This window comes from Scyliorhinus torazame, chromosome 9 (genome assembly GCF_047496885.1).
Source record: "Scyliorhinus torazame isolate Kashiwa2021f chromosome 9, sScyTor2.1, whole genome shotgun sequence".
Lineage (NCBI taxonomy): Eukaryota > Metazoa > Chordata > Chondrichthyes > Carcharhiniformes > Scyliorhinidae > Scyliorhinus > Scyliorhinus torazame.
Genome location: NC_092715.1, coordinates 210,227,792 through 210,244,758, shown reverse-complemented (window position 1 = coordinate 210,244,758; position 16,967 = coordinate 210,227,792). Strand labels below are relative to the sequence as shown.

The following is a 16,967-nucleotide window of genomic DNA, read 5'->3' as shown; positions in this document are numbered from 1 at the left end:
CCTGCCTTCTCAAAAAATCCCTACCTGCAGGTATCTAAACCCATTCCCTGCTGGCAATTCAAATTTATCCTCCAAAGCTTTCATGCTGGGGAAGCTCCTGTCTATAAATAGATCTCCCATCCTCCCAATTCCTACTCTCTGCCATCTCCGGAACCCACCATCCAGTCTGCCTGGTACAAACCGATGGCCATTGTAGATCGAGGTCCAAACTGTTGCTCCCTCCTGTCTCTTATATCTCCTCTACTGCCCCCAGATTCTCAGAGCCGCCACTACGACTGGACTTGTGGAGTATCGGGCCGGCGAGAGCAGAAGAGGTGCCGTTATCAGTGCCCCCAAACTTGTGTTTTTACACAATGCCGCTTCCACTTGCTCCCACACTGACCTCCCCCCGCCCCCATTTCCTAATCATGGCTATATTGGCCACCCAGTAGTAATTACATAAGTTCGGCAGCGCCAAACCCCCTCCCCAACAATACTTTCTTCACTCACGGGCTTTTGCCCGCCCACACAAAGCCCAAAATCACCTTATTCACTCGTTTGAAAAAGGCCCTTGGGATGAAGATGGAGAGGCACTGAAAGACAAACAGGAATCTGGGGAGGACTGTCATTTTCACGGTCTGTACCCTCCCCACCAGTGATAGCGGGAGCATGTCCCATCTCTTAAAGTCCTCTTTCATTTGTTCTATGAGCCGGGACAGGTTTAACTTGTGCAGTGTCTCCCTTCCCGAGCCACCTGGATTCCCAGATATCAAAAGCTCCTTCCTACCATTCTAAACGGCAGATCTCCCAGTTTCTTCTCCTGCCCTCTCGCCTGGATCACGAACATCTCGCTTTTCCGCATGTTCAATTTATACCTAGAAAACTTGCCAAATTCCCCTAAGATCCACATAATTTCCCCCATCCCCCTAACAGGTCTGAGATGTACAGGAGCAAGTCATCCGCATGAAGCGAGACCCAGTATTCTACTCATGAGGGGGGGAGGACTCCCTTCTCTCTTGCTTCATTAAATGCCCTCACCAGCAGTGGGCTCAATATCTCCGAGAACTTCTTATAGAATTCCGCTGGGTAACCATCTGGCCCTGGGGCCTTGTCTGACTGTATGCCCTCCAGCCTCTCAATTATTTCCACAATTTCAATTGGGGTTCCCAGTCCTTCCACCATTTCCTCTTCCACCCTCGGGAACCTCAACTGTCCATCCAGTCCATCAACTGAAAAGGATCATGGTTAGTCGGCAGGGCTTGAACCTCAGCTGACCCAAGAACTGCCTCATTCCCTCCACACCTGCCGGGGGTACCTACTCGTATAATTTACCGTAAAAGTCCTTAAACACCTCATTCACTCCCACTGTATCCAGGACCGTATTCCCACTCCTGTCCTTTACTCTCCCTATCTCCCTGGCCACCTCCCTTTTCCTCAGCTAGTGTGCTAGTATTCTACTGGCCTTTTCCCCATACTCATACACCGCTCCCCTTGCCTTCCTCAGTTGTTCCACTGCCTTCCCTGTAGACAACAGCCCCAACTCCACCTGTAACCTCCGCCGCTCCTTCAGTAATCCCGCGTCCGGGGCTTCCAAATATCTCCTGTCCACCTGAAGTATCTCCCCAACTAACTTATCCCTCTCAGCTCGTTCCACCTTTTTTCTATGGGCCCGTATTGAGATTAATTCCCCTCTGACCACTGCCTTCAAAGCTTCCCACACCGTTGCTGCAGGGACCTCCCCCGTATCATTTATTTCCAGGTAGTTCTGGATGGACTTGTTTACCCGCCCACAGACCGCTTCATCGGCTAATAACCCACATCCAGCCTCCATAACGGGCATTGTACTCTCTCCAAACTAACCCGTAGATCCACCCAATGTGGGGCATGATCCGACACTGCAATTGCCGAGTACTCGGTATCCGCCACCCTCGGTAGTAGAGCCCTGATCAGAACAAAAAAGTCGATCCGAGAGTATACCTTGTGAAGAAAAAAGAAAACTCCTTCACTCTTGGCCGTCCAAACCTCCAGGTGTCTACTCCTCCCATCTGCTCCATTAACTCCTTCAATTCTTTTGACGCGGCTAGCACCCTCCCTGTCCTGGATTTTGACTGGTCCAATTCTGGATCAATGACTGTGTTGAAATCTGCCCCCATGATCAAGTTATGTGACTCTAGGTCTGGGATCTTACCTAACACCCGCCTCATAAATTCCACATCATCCCACTTTGGAGCATATACGTTCACGAGTACCACCCGCATCCCCTCCAGCTTCCCACTCACCATTATGTACCTGCCCCCACTGTGTCTGACACAATTCTCCCTGCCTCAAATGCCATCCATTTATTAATCAGGATCGCGACCCCCCTGGTCTTAGAATCCAGCCTTGAGTGGAATACCTGGCCAACCCACCCCTTCCTCAATCTAGTCTGAACTTTAACCTTTAGTGTGTCTCTTGTAACATTGCCACGTCCACCTTCAGTATCCTCAAATGCGCGAACACGCAAGTCCTCTTGACTGGCCCATTTAGCCTTCTAACATTCCAAGTAATCAGCCTGGTCCCTTATTATACAGAGCACTACTTATTCAAAACAGCGTAAAAGTGATTTTCACCAACTCACCACTGCAATGCTTTCCCCCAAGTTTCAATGCCTTTAGTTCACATCTAGTCGTTTGTCCTTGATGAAAGCCAATGCATCATCTGGTGTTTCTTTTTTTAAAAAATTTTATCCTCCTTTTTCTCATTTTCTCCCAAATTTACACCCAACAATAATCAGTAACGAATGTAATGTCAATACCCATATCAATAACAACGATCCCATCCTTCCACCAAACCCCAGACATAAACAAATGACAAAAAGGAATCCGGAACCACCCATAGTCACCATTAACACACCGTCCCTCTCCTCTCAGCCCCCAACCCCCCTAATGTTCGATGTGATCCAATTCTCGAAAGTGCATAATGAATGGCGCCCATGAGTTGCCGAACCCCTCCATACTTCCCCTCAGTTCAAATTTAACCTTTTCAAGCATCAAGAATTCCAGCAGGTCCCCCCGCCACGCCAGGGCACAGATCTCCACCCTAACAGGATCCGCCACCGGGCGATCAATGAGGCGAAGGCTACAACATCTGCCTCCGTGCCCGTTTCCAACCCCGGATGGTCCGACACCCCGAATATGGCCTCCCGAGGGCCCGGGTCCAGTTTCATGTGCACCACTTTAGAGATTACCCTAAACGCCTCCTTCCAGTAACCCTCCAGCTTTGGACAGGATCTAAACATATGAACGTGGTTTGCGGGGCCTCCCCCGCAACGTTCACACACATCTCCTATCCCCTCAAAGAGCCGACTCATCCTCGCCCTTGTAAGGTGTGCTCTGTACACCACCTACAGCTGTATCAGCCCCAACCTCGCACACGAGGTGGAGTCATTCACCCTCCGGAGCACCTCACACCAGAACCCCTCCTCCATACCCTCTCCCAACTCTTCCTCCCACTTTGCCTTTATCTCTTCCAGCGACGCCTTCTCCTCTTCCAAAATAGCACCGTAAACCGCCGATATCACCCCCTTCACCAGTCCCCCTGTCGTCAGCACCTCCTCCAGCAACGTGGAAGCCGGCTCTACTGGGAAGCTCTGTATCTCCTTTCTGGCAAAGTCTTGAACCTGCATGTATCTAAACATTTCCCCCTGCTCCAGCCCATACTTCGCTCCCAGCTCCTACAATCCCGCAAAATGACCCCCAAGAAATAAATCTTTTAGTGTTCTAATTCCTTTTTCCTCCCATCTCTGAAAATTTCCATCCCACTTCCCTGGCTCAAATCTATGGTTCTCCCGAATCGGCATTTCCCTTGACCCTGCCCCCAACCCGAAGTGTTGTCGGACTCCCTGAGTATCTCCCCGGGGCCGACGGGAGCGGCGCTGCCACTAGCGCCTTCAATCCCGACCCCCTACACAAACTCTCCTCCATTCTAACCCATTGGGAGTCAACCCCTCTGACCCACCATCTCCACATTCACCGCCCAGTAATATTACATCAATTTGGGAAGACCCAAACCCCCTGCCTGCCTTCTTCTCTGCAGTAGCACCTTTTTAATTCTGGCCACCTTCCCTCCCCATATGAACGAGGAAATCATCCCTTCAATTTCTCTAAAAAATGCCTTTGGATGGAAAATCGGCAGGCATTGAAAAATAAACAGGAATCGCGGCAGCACATTCATTTTAACCGCCTGTACCCGACCCGCCAGTGACAGAGCGAGATCATCCCACCTTGCCAGATCAGCTTTCACTCTCCCCACCAAACTAGAAATGTTAGACCTACGGAGCCCCCCCCAATCCCAAGCAACCTGCACCTCCAGGTATCTAAAGTGAGTCCCTGCCCTACGGAATGGCAGCCTCCCCACCCCTGCTGCCACCCCTGGCCGAGACACCACAAAATATTCACTCTTGTCCAGATTTAATTTGTACCCTGAGAAAGACCCAAACACCCGAAGCAGCTCCAGTATTCCCCCTATCGACACACTCGGTTCCGACATGTATAATAACAAGTCATTGGCTTGTTATTACAAGTCATAAGGACACCCTATGCTCTGTTCCCCCCCCCCCCCCCCCCCCCCCCGCACTATCCCTTCCCATACCCCCAGACTTCTTACTGACTCAATGGAGCGAATTGCTCAATCGATCGTCTGGTGTTTCAAAGTTAAATTCCCGGTCCTCACACGTGACCCAAAGACTGGCCCGATTTCAGCATTGTGAACTTCACCCCCTTCTTAAAGAGGGCCGATTTTGCCCGATTAAATCCGGCTCGCCTCTTGGCCAAATCCGTGCCCAGGTCTTGATATATGCGCAACTCACAATTCTCCCACCTGCTGCTCCGTTCTTTTTTGGCCGATCACAGAATATGTTCGTTGTCCAGGAACCGGTGCATTCGTACCACCATCGCCCTCGGCGGCTCATTCGCTCGGGGCTTCTTCGTAAGGGCTCTATGCCCCAGCCCCATCAACTTGCCACAATGGCCCTCGCGCCCGATCCCTCACTGCCCTCAGGGAGGCCGACGATTCTCAAGTTCTGTCTCCTGGACCTGTTCTCCAGGTCCTCCAGCTTCTCCTGTATTATTTTCTGGCGGTCATTCATCATCTCCACCTTGGCCTCCAGCGCGGTTATATTTTCCTCGTGCTCGGACACCTTTTTCTCCACCTCCTGAATCGCACGCCCGTGGGTTTCTTGACTCTGCACCAACTGATCAATTGATGCATTATTCGGGTCCAGCGTGTCTTTCTTAAGCTTGCCGAAAATCTCTTCAAAAAACTTCACCAGTTGTTCCGTTGACCACTGTGCCGTCTCCCCCGCGGGCCTGCTTCTCCGTCATGTTTTCCCGCATTGCCGGCTGTACCCGTGTCTTTCTTGTTCAACTTTGTCTTCTTACACGGCCGCTTCTAGTCCAATTCACCATACACTAGTGGGGGATTTCTTCTCACTGTCTCACTCTGCACCGATTCATCCAATAAAATTTGGGGGAAAACGGGAGAAAAGGTCCCAAAATTCCGTCACCAGCGGGAGCTATCAAATGTGCGACCTACTCCTCCATGGCCGCCACCGGAAGTCGAATCACAAAAAGTTAGCAAGAGTTACACCAAACCCTTCGGAAGGCAAATGGAATGTTGACCATTATTGCAAGGGAGGCATTTTGCTACAACAGTTGGTGAGACTGCACCTAGGGTACTGTGTACAGTATTCATTGGTGTCTTTATTTATTTACATGGGTTGCTGTTCCAAGAAGGTTCAATAGGTTAATTCCTGTGAGGATGGGGTTGTCTTATGAGGAAAGATTAAACAGGCTGGGCCTGTACTCGTTGGAGTTTAGAATAATGAGGGGGATCTTATTAAAGTATATGGTTCTGAGGGTGTTTTACACGATAGATACTGGGAGTGGGAATTTAGAGCTGGGGGGTACAGTTTCAGAATAAGGAGCCTCCCATTTAAGATTGAAATGAGGAAGAATTTGGTCTCTCAGTGGGTCATGTATCTTTGGAATTCTCTTCCACAGGGAATGGAGGCTGGGTCATTAAATATATTCATGGCAGAGTTAGATTAGAGATGTTTGATCTACAGGGGAGTCAACAGTTATGGGGGTGGGGGAGGGTGCAGGCAAGAAATTGTAGTTAAGGCCATAATCCGATCAACTATGATCCTGTTGAATGGCAGAATGGGTTTGAGAGGCCAAATGACTTATCTTTGATCCTAAATCTAATGATCTTAATTGTATCTGTGCTTTTAGTTCCCACTTACAATGTTGATTCTTTTAGTCATGTTCCTATTCTGGCAATCTTTGCACTTCCACTCCTGGGGGTTAATCTTCACTTTAGACGATAGTCAGTCTGCAGCACATACCCCTCCTGATTTTTATTTCCATTGTTGTCAAATCGGGAGAGATGTAAAACGTGCTACTGACTCACAAAATTCCGTTTCACAGAATTGTTACAGCACAGCAGGAGGCCATTCAGCCCATCACATCTGCACCTGCTCTCCAATGAGCATTCTGACTTAGTGAAAAATGAAATGAAAATCGCTTATTGTCACAAGTAGGCTTCAAATGAAGTTACTGTGAAATGCCCCTAGTCGCCACATTCCGGCACCTGTTCGGGGAGGCTGTTACGGGAATCGAACCGTGCTTCTGGCCTGCCTTGGTCTGCTTTCAAAGCCAGCGATTTAGCCCTGCGTTAAACAGCCCCGGTGCCATGGCCCTGCCTCTTCCTCCTACCTTGCACACTATTTCTATTCAAATAATCATCTGATACCCTTTTGAATACCTCGATTGAACCTGCCTCCAACACACCACCAGGCAGTGTATTCCAGACCTGAACCACTTGCTGTGGTTTTGCTTCTTTTGCAAATCAGAAGAATAAAAAAAGAGTATTTCATTTGGCACTGCCTATTTCTATGTTTCACATTCATTTTTACTTCCACGGCTTTTCTCTGTGTGAAGTAGTTGAATTTAAATATCTATCCATCTTCCCTCTTTGAATCTCAAATTCATAACAAGTTTGCCCTTAAATCGCATTCATCTATCCTGAAAACCTTGAAGACAGAACCATAGAATCCCTACAGTACAAAAGGAGCCATTTGGTCCATCGAGTCTGCACCAAGAGCACCCTGACTCGGCCCACTCCCCCACCCTATCCCTAACCCCACCAAACTTACACATCTTTGGACACTAAGGGCAACTTATCATGGCCAATCCACCTAACCTGCACATCTTTGGACTGTGGGAGGAAACAGGAGCACCCGGAGGAAACCCACGCAGACACAGGTAGGATGTGCAGACTCCGCACAGACAGTGACCCAAGCCGGAATCGAACCTGTGAAGCAATTGTGCATTTGGAGTACTGTGTACAGTTCTGGTCGCCTCATTTTAGGAAGGATGTGGAAGCTTTGGAAAAGGTGCAAAGAAGATTTACCAGGATGTTGCCTGGAATGGAGAGTAGGTCTTACGAGGAAAGGTTGAGGGTGCTAGGCCTTTTCTCATTAGAAGGGAGAAGGATGAGGGGCGACTTGATAGAGGTTTATAAGATGATCAGGGGAATAGATAGAGTAGACAGTCAGAGACTTTTTCCCCGGGTGGAACAAACCATTACAAGGGGACATAAATTTAAGGTGAAAGGTGGAAGATATAGGAGGGATATCAGAGGTAGGTTCTTTATCCAGAGAGTAGTGGGGGCATGGAATGCACTGCCTGTGGAAGTAGTTGAGTTGGAAACATTAGGGACCTTCAAGCAGCTATTGGATAGGTACATGGATTACGGTTAAATGATAGAGTGTAGATTTATTTGTTCTCAAGGGCAGCACGGTAGCATTGTGGATAGCACAATTGCTTCACAGCTCCAGGGTCCCAGGTTCGATTCCGGCTTGGGTCACTGTCTGTGCGGAGTCTGCATGTCCTCCCCGTGTCTGCGTGGGTTTCCTCCGGGTGCTCCGGTTTATCCCACAATCCAAAGATGTGCGGGTTAGGTGAATTGGCCAATGATAAATTGCCCTTAATGTCCAAATTGCCCTTGGTGTTGGGTGAAGGTGTTGAGTTTGGGTAGGGTGCTCTTTCCAAGAGCCGGTGCAGACTCAAAGGGCCGAATGGCCTCCTTCTGCACTGTAAATTCAATGATAATCTATGATTAATCTAGGACAAAGGTTCGGCACAACATCGTGGGCCGAAGGGCCTGTTCTGTGCTGTATTTTCTATGTTCTATGTTCTAACCACTGTGCCACCGCTCCGCCCAGCGTGGCTCAGTGTGCAATATTGGCAATGCTGCAGGAATTTAGCGAGAATGCTTTAGTTTTGCCAAGTGCTGTTTTTAGAGTTGGTGACCATCAGCTGTGGGATTTTCCAACAATGAAATGTCAACAGTTGCCTGTCATCAATCTCGAGAAAGCCTGCAGGTGTCACTTCAGTAGGAGTTCCCATTTGAAATGAGCAATGACCCAGCTGTACCACCAGATGATGCTGCTGAGCCTCCACTTGCCCGGTGCACAAATCTGCAGCCTGCCACCCTGGTTAGAGTTGAGTTCATAGTAGTTCAAAGCATGAATTTGTAGAATCATAGAAAAGTTAAAGCACAGAAGGAGGACATTCGGCCTCTCTCCAGAGCAGTAACATTCTTCCTGTAATGTGCCGACCAGAACTGCACATAATATTCCAGTTGTGGCCTCCCCAGTGTTTTATACAATTCCACATTATATCCTTGCTTTCATATTCTGTACCTCTGCCAATGAGGGAGAGCATTCCGTACGTTTTCTTAACAATCTTGTCAACCTGCCAATCTTGTCCAAGCCAGTCCGAGGACACCCTGGTGCCCTTTCTAATCCCACCTTCCTGCACCCCATCCATAGCCCTGTAGCTTACAGCACTTACGGTACTGAACCAGGTACTTTTTAAAAGAGTTTAGGGTCTCTGCCTCCACCACCAACTCAGGCAGCGAATCCCACTACCCTCTGAGTAAAAAGGTTTTTCCTCGTGTCCCCTCTACACCTTCTGCCATGTATATGTCCCCTCGGTCTAGAATTCTCCACCAAGGGAAACTATTTTATCCTGTCCATCCTATCTCTTCCCTCATAATTTTGTACACTCAATTAAGTCACCCCTCAGCTTTCTTTGTTGCAAGGAAAATCACTGGTGGTTCCTGCTCATGCAGGAAGGGGGAGGAATATGGCAGAATGCCTGGAGGTCATAGGTAGCAACAGGGTCATAACTTATACTTTGGATAATGAAATGACAAAAAAGTGGTAACTGAGGAGGAGTTATGGAAATTATATATCTGCGAAAATCACTGTAAGGTAATGGGACTCTCATATTGTATCCCTGTGTGGCATGTCAGGATAATTCAATAGTGGGTCAATTTTAAAATTGTCATTTTCAAGTTCTTCCATGGCTGTGCTCTTCCCAATCTCTGTGCCCTTCTCCAGCTACAAACCTCTTGAGTATTTTCCAGTCATCTGGCTTCTTGGGCATCCCCACCTCCTTCACTCCCACCGTTAATGGTTGGGTCTTCAGCTATCTACACCCTAAGTTCAGGAATTCCTTCCTTAACCCTCTCTGCCTCTCTTTCCTCTTCTGCTTTCTTCTCCTTTAAGACCCTCTTTAACTAAGGAGCTTTAAGGGATCTGTCCTCATGTCTCCTTTCATTTGATTAGTTGATTGCGGTCTTGTGAGCCCCTTGAGACATTATATTGCATTAAAGGCACTATATAAATGCAAGTTGTTGTTCATTCACTTTGGCTCCCCCATCTAATGTTGCCACCAGCCTTTTCTTTGAAATCTCTGCCCAATTTTTCCCTACTTCAATGCACAAAGCTACAGCAATCCTTGGAGAATGGCACACATGTTAATAAAGAAGAAGGAAATTAAGCTCACTCAGTCCCCATAGGCCACAGATCAAATTTCAGACTCAAAATGCGACCTTACTCTAGGAGCAGCAAGGATAAGCAAGTTTCCTCCCCTTGGAACTGTTCTCAAATCACAGGTGGCAAACTATCAGGGACTGGTGTGTATTTCCAGAAACACAGATTGCACTAAACAAAATGCTGTAGTGATAGTTAGGATTCTTTATTATCTGACTGAGTCATCTTTCGAAGACTCAACCGGCTGTGCCATAAGCTCGCTTGATCTGTGATTAGTAACAGGAACCATTCCATGGTGAAACAACAAAATTGTATTCAACACAAAATGTTGGAAATACTCAGCAGGTCTGGCAGCATCTGTGAAGAGAGAAACAGTTGTTTCAGGTCAAGGATCGTTCGTCAGATTATTTCAGATTTCCAGCATCCGCTGTATTTTACTTTTTGTTTCAGCCACGTTGTATTGATCAGGTGTTAAAGAACTGAGTTCTTTTCAAATAAGATATGGAACATAGATTCCCAAATGAGCAGAAATGCTCGCTACCATTGTTAAACAAAAATTCACAGATTTAGCTGGAACCCATGCTCTCTCTCCCCCCACCCCCCCACCCACACACACACACACACACACAGAAACTTTAACACATTTAACCCTGAACTCCTCCCAATTGAGCTTCAATCTCGGGTTGGTTGCCCCCTCTCCTCCTTGAGAAAGAATGCCATTCTTACACCCCACCTCCCTCTCAACAAATATACTGTGAGCATAACTCAATCCCAGATTGTTCCCATGTATTGAGCGGAGGTATTGTGATGTGCCCACCCCTCCGCACTCAGCTCACTTCCTCCATGAAAAGCACCGATATGTGGAAGGAACCTGGACTTGGCAATCCATTTCACTGATGTAGTGCATTATGTTGCCCTGGTGAATGCAGTCAGTGCCACGGGATGTTCAGCTGTGAAGTGGGCAGGAGGATGACAGCAAACTGGTTCTCCAGACCTGGCCTTGTCCCCACTGTGTCTTTTAGTTACTACCAGCCAGCACGCTATCTCTTGGAGATATTACCAGCTTCCACACTGTCTTCTGGGAAAGCTGAGCTGCCACTCCCTCACACAAGCTTAAATGTGTTCCTTCCCTTTGATCTCCCTCTATTGTTTCATGCAGCCTCTCAGATGTTCCCTTCTTCGTGAGCTGCTCAAATTCCTTTCTTTCACTTGATAGCTGGTATACTTCAAAAAAATAAACTCACCCTATCTTTGCCTCACTTACTTACAATTTTACAACTTGTAAAAGTTCCCCTTTGAGCTAAAACAACCCACTTCAACACTAAAATCAGCAAAATACTGTGGATGCTGGAATTTGAAACAGGAACAGAGTGTGCTGGAAATACTCAGCAGGTCTGCCAGCATCTGTAGGGAGAGAAAGTAGAGTTAACAGAAAAGATAGGGAGAAACTATCTGTCGGCAGAATGAGCAACATCCAGAGGGCAGCAATTTTATGTGATTTATAAAAGAAGCACCCAGTGACATGAGGTTCCACGTTAACACTACTTCTTTTATTGCCTAATGTAATTTCTGATTTACATTACCTTTGGGTCCCTCTGTTCATTAACATGTCAAAAGCACAGCGGTTAGCCCTGTTGCTTCACAGCGCCAGAGTCCCAGGTTCGATTCCCGGCTTGGGTCACTATCTATGAGGAGTCTGCACGTCCTCCCCGTGTCTGCGTCTCCGGGTGCTCCGCTTTCCTCCCACAAGTCCCAAAGGTCGTGCTGTTAGGTGAATTGGACATTCTGAATTCTCCCTCTGTGTACCCGGACAGGCGCCGGAATGTGATGACTGGGGGCTTTTCACTAACATCATTGCAGTGTTAATATAAGCCTACATGGGCCTTGAGAGGTTCAAATCTGGGGTTTGCTTGGAGGTGGCAGCCAATCATCGACATCTTTAAGGAAAACTGAACGTCAGCAGAAAGGGACGGGAGGGGAAGAGGTGGGGGTGGGAGAAAATGGGCGGCATGGCAGTATAAAATAAGGACAGGGAATCTAATATACAGGTAGTTAGGAGCTAGGGTGGAAGGGTAGTAGGGTATGTTATTGTAATGTGGTTGTGTGCGTCGGGCTGCTAGGTTGTTCAGAATGTTAATTTGTTAAATTTGCTAAACTGGAAATTACAAATGCTTCAATAAAATATTTTCTAAAAAAAAATAAGTCTGCTTGTGACAATAATAAAGATTATTATTATTATTATTATTAAAGCCACTTCTTTTTCACCTACTGACTGATATTTAGACCCCTGCAGTCTCTCTGTCTCTTAATCCAATTTCACCAATCACCACCTGTTTACCAGTATATGAGAAATAAGACCGTGTTGTTGCCAACAGAAAAATATTATGATTCCTCCTTTTCCTGACAGTATAGAATCTTAGAATAGTTGCCGCATTAAAAGGCCATTCAGTCTGTCGTGTCTGTACCAGCTGTCTGCAACAGCAACTCAGCTAGCTCCACTTCCCGACCTTTTCCCCATAGCCCTGTAAATGTTCTATCTTCAGATAATTGTCCAATTCTATTTTGAAAGTCATGATTGATTCTGCCTCCATCAGAGTCTCAGGCAGTGCATTCCCGATCCCAACCACTCACTGTCAATAAAACTTCCCCTCGTGTTACTGGTGCGTCTTTTATAAATCACCTTAAATTGTTGCCCTCTGGTTGTCGATCTTTCTGACGACAGATACAGGGCGAGATTCTCCGGTCCCCCAACCACATGTTTCTCGGCGGCATGCCGTTTGCTGGTGGCCGGATTCTCTCTTCCCGCCGCTTGTCAATGGGCCTTCCCATTGAAGCCACCCCACCGCCGCCGCGGGAAACCCGCGGGCGGGAGTGCGTTGCCAGCAGGAAAAGAGAATCCAACAGCCAGAGAATTCCGGCCACTCTTTCTTCCTATTTTCTCTGTCCAGACCCATCATGAGTTTGATCACCGTTACCAACAAAGGGCCGGTTTAGCTCAGTGGGTTAGACAGCTGGTTTGTAATGCATAACAAGGTCAGCAGCGTGGGTTCAATTCCCGTAACGGCCTCCCCGAACAGGCGCCGGAAGTGGCGACTAGGGGCTTTTCACAGTACCTTCATACTTGTGACAATAAAAGATTAATATTATATCTCCTCTGAACCCTCTCTTCTCCGTGGAGAACAGCCCCAGCTTCTCCGGTCTGTGGAACTGAAATTCCTCATTCCTGGAACCATTTTCGTGAAACTATTCCGCACCCTTTCTAATGCCTTCACATCCTTCTTAAAGAGTGGTGTGCAGAACATCCAGCTGAGGCTGACCCAGTGTTGTGTAAAGTTTTATCTTAACTTGCTTGCGTTTATATTCTACATCCCTATTTAAAAGGATCACGATTTGTACCCTTTATTAATTGCTTTCTGAACCTGATCTGCCACCTTCAATAATTTGTGCATGTATATCCCCAGATCTCTCAGCTCCTGCACCCACTTTAGAATTGTACCTTTTTTATATTGTTACTCATTTTTCTGTATCACCTCATATTTCTCTGCATTAAATTCCATCAGCCACTATCTGCCCATTCCACCAGCCTGTCAATGTTCACTTGAAATTTATCACCATTCTCCTCACAATTCACAACCCTGCCCAGTTTTGTGTAATCAACAAAGTTTGACATGATACCCAAGTCTAGGGCAAGAAAAGCAGGGACCTTAACACTGACCCCTGGCGTATCCCATCTTGTACCTTCCTCAAGTCCAAAAAAACTAACTCCACTTCCCCATTCACCACTGCTTTGTGTTTCTTTCAGCGTTTTGTATCCATGCAGCTACTGTTCCCTTTATATCATGGGCTCAAGCTATGCTGGCAAGCCTGCGACATGACCTCTTACCCAATGTCTTTTGAAAGTCAACGTCCATCACATTAATCGCATTTCACCAAACCCTTCTGATACCTCATCAAAAAACTAATGCGAGTTGGTTAACCACAATTTGCCCAATGAATGCATGGCAGGAGAGAGTGCACAAGGGAGGGCTTTAGATTCAGGGGGCATTGGAATCCATTCTGGGGAGGTGGCGCCTGTAATCGCTGGATGGGTTGTAACTAGTTTGCAGCAGGGAGTGTTAACCAACTTAACAGAGGGGTGAGAGCCAAGACGTAGTGTAGGAAAGGATAAACCAGGCACTCAAAGGATTAGGAAAGACAGAGCATTAGAGTAAGAAATAGTAAGAAATTAACGGGGTCAGAATGAGATGTAATGTAATAAAGTCTAAATTAGGTTTACTGTACATGTATCTATTGGATGAATGGTGGTTAAAAAATGGTTAGTGAGCGACAGGTAAAAGTAGCCATATAGTAATATGACATACTGAATGTATTCAATAGGTGACCAAGTAGTGGGAACGGTATGAGGAGCAAATTGAAGAGATGTGCAAAATTCTTTAATTATCCTAATGTAAACTGGGATAGTAATAGTGTAAACGGCAGAGAGGGGGAAACGTTTTGAAGTGTGTTTATATGAAATTTCTTGATCAGTATATTTCCAGCCCAAAAAGAAAGAAGGGATTGCTGGATAAAGATCTAGGAAATGAAATGGCTCAAGTGGATAAAATAATAGTCAGGGAACATTTAGGGAACAGTCCGGCAGGAAGGGGTCAGTGTTGGTCTATGCAATAGTTACTGACAAGTTAGAAGAGGTTTTAATTTGGATGGTTCCCAGTGTAGGGCAATTGACATGCAAAAACCCTACCTGGGAACATCTTGGGGAGCCAAAGAAGTGAAATAGAAACTGAGAGACAAAGGAAGAGTATGACATTAATGATTTGGAAGAAGGAACTGAAGGCACTGTTGCTAACTTTGCAGGTGGTGCAAAGATCTGTAGAGGGACGGGTAGTATTGAGGAAGCAAAGGGGCTGCAGAAGGATTTGGACAAGCTAGGAGAGTGGGCAATGAAGTGGCAAATGAAATACAATGTGGAAAAGTGTGAGGTTATGCACTTTGGAAGGAGGAATTTAGGCATAGACTACTTTCTAAATGGGGAAATGCTTGGGAAATCAGAAGCACAAAGGGACTTGGGAGTCCTTATTCACGATTCTCTTCAGGTTAACGTGGCAGGTTCAGTCGGCAGTTAAGAAGGCAAATGCAATGTTAGAATTCATGTCAAGAGGGCTAGAATACTAGGGCCAGGGATGTACTTCTGATGCTGTATAAGGCTCTGGTCAGACCTCATTTGGAGCATTGTGAGCAGTTTTGGACGCTTATCTAAGGAAGGATGTGCTGGCCTTGGAAAGGGTCCAGAGGAGGTTCACAAGAATGATCCCTGGAATGATGAACTTGTCGTATGAGGAATGTTTGAGGACTCTGGGTCTGTACTCGTTGGAGTTTAGAAGGATGAGGGGGGATCTTATTGAAACTTACAGGGTACTGTGAGGCCTGGATAGAGTGGACGTAGAGAGGATGTTTCCACTTGTCAGAAAAACTAGAACCAGAGGACACCATCTCAGACTAAAGGGACGATCCTTTAAAACACATTTGAGGAGGAATTTCTTCAGCCAGAGGGTGTGAATCTGTGGAACTCTTTGCCGCAGAAGGCTGTGGAGGCCAAATCACTGAGTATCTTTAAGACAGAGATAGAAAGGTTTTTGATTAATAAGGGGATCAGAGGTTATGGGGAGAAGGAAGGAGAATGGGGATGAGAAAATATCAGCCATGATTGAATGGCGAAGCAGACTCGATGGGCTGAGTGGCCTAATTCTGCTCCTATGTCTTATGGTCTTATGGACAGGAGACCACAGTCCTATAAAAGGAAATCCAAATGTCTTGTATCAGTGGTAAAATAGTGGGCCAATTAGGGATCCAAAAATGGGACCTATGCATGGAGGTGGAAGGCATGGCCGAGGTATTAAATTAGTTCTTTGCATCTGTCTTTACCAGGGAAGACGATACTGTCAACGCCATAGTGAAATAAGGGGAATTGAGATACTGGATGGGCAAAAGGTGATATCAGAAAGACTGGCTGAACTTAAAATTCGTAAGTCACTGGGACCAGATAGGATTCAGCTAAAGATGCAGAGGGAAAAAAGGGTGCACATCGCAAAGGTACAAACCATAATCCTCCTTGGATACAAGGTCAAAGGACTGGAGAATTGTTAATGTTACACCCTTCTTCACAAAAGTGTGGGGATAAGCCCTGCAACTACAGTTTAACCTCAGTGGCTTTCCGAGATGACCATTTGGAACCAAATTAGTAGTCACGTGGGCAAGTGTGGATTAATTAGAGAAAGCCAGAACTGCTTTGTTAAAGGCAAATTGTATTTATCGAACTTCATTCCGTTTTTTAATGAGGTAACAGAGATGGTTGATGAAGGTCTTGTGGTTCATGGCACCGTGGCTGGCTCTGCTGCACAGGAGGCCAGGAAAAAGAGTGGCAGAGCTATAGTGATGGGGGACTCAATGGTAAGGGCAATAGACAGGTATTCCTGCGGAAGCAAACGAGACTCCAGGATGGTATGTTGCCTCCCTGGTGAAAGGGTCAAGATTGTCTCCGAGTGGCTGCAGGACATTCTGGGGGGGGGGGGGGGGGGGCAGCCAGTTGCCGTGGTGCATATAGGCACCAACGTTATAGGGAAAAGAATATGATGAGGTCCTAAAAGCTGTATTTAGGGAGTTAGGAGTTAAACTAAAAATAAGACCTCATAGGTAGTAACCTCATGATTGCTACCAGTGCCACGTGCTCATCAGAGTAGGAATGTCAGGATAGACAAGATGAATACGTGCCTTGAGAGATGGTGCAAGAGGGAGGGATTCAAATTGCTGGGAAATTGGAACCGGTTCTGGGGGAGGTGGGACCAGTACAAACAGGACGGTCTGCACCTGAGCAGGACTGGAACCAATGTCCTTGGGGAGTGTTTGCTAGTGTTGTTGGGCAGGGTTTAAATTAATGTGGCAGGTGGATAGGAAGTTGGAGGGAAGTAAAGTGGGGACAGAAACAAAAGGCAGTAAGGGGAAAAGTGAAAGGCAGAGAAACCAAAGTCAAAGATCAGAAAGGGCCACAATACAGAGTACAGAGACTGTGGAGAACTCAGTGAATGGGTCCAGTAAGGCGAAGAGAAATAAA

General features: G+C 46.7%; 1 protein-coding gene across 2 annotated transcripts in view; it reads left to right on the top strand.

Moving 5' to 3' along the window:
- Positions 1-16,967, top strand: part of LOC140429714 (inorganic pyrophosphatase-like) — a 70,261-nt gene that overhangs the window by 21,388 nt on the left and 31,906 nt on the right. The gene's annotated exons all lie outside the window — the stretch shown is intronic.